The sequence below is a fragment of the Tursiops truncatus genome, chromosome 1 (assembly GCF_011762595.2).
Source record: "Tursiops truncatus isolate mTurTru1 chromosome 1, mTurTru1.mat.Y, whole genome shotgun sequence".
NCBI lineage: Eukaryota > Metazoa > Chordata > Mammalia > Artiodactyla > Delphinidae > Tursiops > Tursiops truncatus.
The window spans coordinates 68,573,884-68,578,773 of NC_047034.1; the positions used below are offsets into that span (position 1 = coordinate 68,573,884).

Genomic DNA, 4,890 nt, shown 5'->3' on the forward strand with positions numbered 1-4,890 from the left:
TCCACACCTTTGATTATATTAGATGACCTTGACCGTTTTCATTTTTCCTATTATAATTGGTGAAATTTGGTATCTTACAGTTTTAATTTGCATTTCTTTATTGTCTATGTAGCATCTTTTTCTTATATTTATTGGCTTTCTGGACTTCATTTTCCTTTTTCTGAATTGTTGTTCTTACCATTTGCCCAATTTTCCATTGTTTTCTTTTCCTTATTGATGTGTTTGAAGGGGTTCCAATGCCTTTTCATATACATTACAAATATTTTCTCCCAGCCTTTGTATTTAATGTAGATCATAAAATCCCTAAGAGCAAGGTTAGAATTAAAGTTAAAATTGTTAAGTTAATCTATGCATCATCTATGTGACAACAGCATTTAGCCCAGCCTTGAACATAGGAGATCCCTCAAGGCAACTTTATTGACATAAAATCAAGTGAAATTAGTTTTGGAAACCCCGTTCTGTTCCACAGTTCTTAGCTCAAAAGTCTACCTCTTCAGAGAGGCCTTCTCTAATTGCTAAATCCAAAATAGCCACTCTCACACGCAGCCCTCAATCCATCACTTGTGGGCTTCACTGCACTTTTTGCCCTCTGAAATTATCCTGCCCATTTATCTGTTGACTTCTTGTCTGTTTCTCCACGACAGTGGGGACCTTTTCAGGCTTATTCACGGCTTTACACCCAGCCCTTAGAATAGCACAGAGTGGTTCATCCACAAATAGTTCCTAAAAATAAGTTGAACGATGAATTTTCAGGTATTATCTTAATGTTATAAGGTTTGATACCCATCATTTTGGTCTGCTATGTTCTAAAACCTATTAGGGTAAATATGCTAGCTTCACAGTTATCTACTCATTTGCTTCAAAATCACTCATTAAAAACTCTGATATTCTTGCCTGATCACACTTGCTGCAGAATGTCACAACCAACATGTCATGTTTTATAAAAATACAATGAGGCTTTTAATTGATACTGGATTGGCTCTTTATAGCAACTTATTTTTATCTTTACTACATTCTGTCTTCCCAAACAGCAGTCAAGTTTAGCACTCCATGTATTTTTTTTTTTTTTTTTGCGGCACGCGGGCCTTTCACTGTTGTGGCCTCTCCCGTTGCGGAGCACAGGCTCCGGACGCGCAGGCTCAGTGGCCATGGCTCACGGGCCCAGCCGCTCTGCGGCATGTGGGATCTTCCCGGACCAGAGCACAAACCCGTGTCCCCTGCATCGGCAGGCGGACTCTCAACCACTGCGCCACCAGGGAAGCCCTCCATATATATATATTTTTTTTTAGTACTCTCATTGTACTTTTTTTTTCTAATATTTTAATTTTATTTATTTATTTAGCTGCTCCGGGTCTTAGTTGCAGCATTCGGGATCTTTCTTAGTTGTGGCATGCGGGATCTTTAGTTGCGGCACGTGGGATCTTCGTTGCCTCGTGCGGGATCTACCTTGCAGCACATGGGATCTTTAATTGTGGCCTGCGGGATCTAGTTTCCTGACCAGGGATCGAACCCGTGCCCCCTGCATGGGGACTGCAGAGTCTTAACCACTGGACAACCAGGGAAGTCCCTCATTGTGCTTTTAATCTTCTTTAATAAGTACCATATGTCACACACACTAAATCTTGAGTATATTTCGTTCTGGTTCTGTTGTAAAGAAAAGCTCTTTGTACTGTATTTTCTAATATTTAGGGATAAATTTGATTTTTAAAAAATCGATATCTTGTACCCTGTAACTTTGAACTCATTACTTCTAGGACTTTTTTTTGTTGTTGCTGCTGTTGCTTTGTTTTGGTTGACTTCCATGGGTTTTTTTAGGTATTTAATCATGTCCTGTACCAAAAAAAAAATGTTTTTATTTCTTCCACTTTGTTTCTTTATTTAGACCATATAAATACAAACTTCTTATCCAAGATTTCAAATGTTGCTGCTATTGCTTTTGTTATAGTTGTTGTTATTATTGTTTTCTAGACTTATGCATCCCTTCCTTGCTTCTCTGAACATGGTTACAGTTTCCTATATGCTTTTTCCTCCAACATTTTAATCAGAAATAAATGTTAAATTTTACTGCTAACCTTCTAACAACTTTTGAAATGATTATTTAATCATTTTTCTAGTGAATATTCGTGGTTAGTTTTCTGTATAATACACCGTCCTTGAATTTCACTATTTGGTAATAAAGTTATATATATATATTATATATATATATATATGTTAACAAATGTATATATAAGTATATATATAAGTTATATATATATTATATATATATAATAATTTGTTATATATAACAAATCACAAATATATAACAAATGTATATATAAGTATATATATGTTATATATATATATTATATATATATATGTTAACAAATGTATATATAAGCAAATATATATATTTGTTTTTATTTTATTAAATTCTATCAAAACTGTATTTGTCTCATTAAATAGGTTGGGCCATACAAAATTTTCTTCTACATTGTAGTACAGTTGAAATAATATAAGAATGTTCTTTGAGGTATTTGGAAAAAATTTTCCACTGAATTCACTGGAGCTGAGGATGTCTTTGAAAGACTCATTTTATTTTAAATGTCTTCCTTGAATATTGATCTAATCATTTTTTCTATTTCATCCTGCATTCTTAGCATTATGAATATTTAGCTTGTTGCCTGTCTCTGATGAATCATCATATTTCCTATTCTGTAGGTAAAAAGGAAATGGCATGGAAAGCATGTCTGCCTGGGTCAGAGGTGGGCCTTAACCTCTAACATTATATCCCATAGTAAGATTCTCTCACCTTTCAGTAAGATCCTCTAAGATGGTTGACTCTTAATCCCCTACTGCATCCTTAAGGTCATGCCCTCTCCCTTTGGTTCTAATCACTTGGGTGTGCCCACCCGCTCTGGTCAAATGTTCATTGCCCACAGATTCCTGGTTCTCCTTGCAGCCTCCCCAGTTCACTAAACCATTGTGCTAATCAGGCTCACTCCGTGCCCACAGGTCTACTCTTCCCACAGTTGCCGCTAAGTATGGCATGGTGGTGAAGAGGGCTGCCCTGTAGCCAGACTGGCCTTGGGTTTGAAACCTGATTATGATGCTTACCACCTTTGAAGCTGAATGCATACTTTTGCCTTTCCAAGCCCTAGTTTTCTCATCTGTAAATTAAAGATAACAATAGTCTCCCTCTTACTGGATTAAGAGGATTCTTTCAGTCATCCAACCAACATTTATTAATTGCCCAATACACGTCAGGCATCGTTTTAGGTGGCGAATAAAGGTGGTGAAGAGAAAAAAATCCCTGTGTACGTGGAACTTATTCTGGAGAAGGAGTCAGGCAAATGAAGTATAAGCAAAATACTATATGTATATATTTGTATACATATGAATTATATATATATTAAATTAAAATAAAATATATTAAAATTATATTCAATAAATATAAAATATAATAAAAATTTAATAAAACATATTAAAATATATTAAAATTTAAAAATATATATTTTAATATATTATCTATATCTACTTATCTATCTAAATTTGAGGAAGTTAGTGTTTATGACTAGAAACAAAGAGAATGGTGAAAGAGATGCCAGAAGTGCTATTTTATTTGGTGAGGTCTGTGAGGGCCTTGCTGAGGAGGTAATGTTTAAGGAGTGATCTGTGTAAAGCGAGGAAGCCAGGCATGTGAGTCACTAGGGAAACTAGGTCCCTCCCGATAGAGGGACCGTCAAGAATAAAGGTCCTGAGGTGGGATTAAATGAGACTATACAACTAAAGGTCTGACGTAGTTATGGTACAGAGTGAGCTGCAGTTAATTCTCCTAAAACTCCTATTACAATCACCATCACCACCACTGCTAGACTTGTAATAAAGGGGCCAAGAACTGACTCCTGACGGGTATTCCAAGATCCTGGCACAGGGCTGTAAGTTTGGTGTCTTCCTTTCTCCAGTTATTAGGGAGAAACGCACACCACCCGGCCCCCCCTCCATGCCCAGCATAGAAGCATTCCTCCTTACTGCCCATCACACCCTGTCCGTGAAGGTTTTAGATGTCTGCTACTTAGATGAATTTCAAGGATTGCATCTACTTTTCCCTCCATCCCCCGCTAAAGACAGCACCCAGAACAGTATAGACTGTTAATTGCTGTTGGCCATCGGGGCCCCCTCAGCCCACCATCTCCTTCCCCTACCTGCTCATATCGAGAGTGGCCTGATTTTGGTCTGGGACAGAGAAAAGCAGAAGTGGCCCTGAGGGTTGGGGCCCATAGATTCATGGGCTCTTCCCTGTGCTAGAAAAACCTTTGTGGTTTTTAGGGTGGGTTCACCTGCGAGGAAGGAAGGCCCCACTGTATTTTCATGTAGGTTGTTTTGCAACCTAATTTCTTCCCCTCTCTCTTGCTCCACTGACATCGTCTGTTCCCAGATTGTTTCCCTCCTGTCCTTATCTCCTGCCCTCTCTTTATTGCTTCCTCTGCAAGCCAAATCTTGCCACAGCACACATTTCAATACCACAGTTTGGGAGGGAGGCAAGTATTAAGGACAGAAATCTGAATTATGGAAGGGATTTCTTCTTTCATAAAGAAATGCAACTTTATTATTTTCAAGTACATACGTAGTGCCTCAAACTAATGTCTTACAAAAGGTCACCAAGTAAAGGTCTTGTAGAACGTTTCTTAACAAATACATAAGAACTGATGACAATTGGCCCATGCATTCACTATTTCTAAATGGATATTCCTAAAGTGCCCCAAAAGTATTGTTTTAGGAGACTACATATGCCACCCTAGCAATATTGTCTATGCTCTTAATTTACTAAGCAAATGCCATTTTATTGATTGTGCAAAGATAAACTTTTGTCCATGGTCAATAAATCTCAAATTAATCAGGCCCAAATTAATA

The 4,890-nt window shown here is 37.4% G+C and overlaps 1 long non-coding RNA gene across 1 annotated transcript in view; it reads left to right on the top strand.

Annotated features, from left to right (window-relative positions):
- Window positions 1-4,890, top strand: part of LOC141278836 (uncharacterized) — a 62,359-nt gene that overhangs the window by 51,236 nt on the left and 6,233 nt on the right. The gene's annotated exons all lie outside the window — the stretch shown is intronic.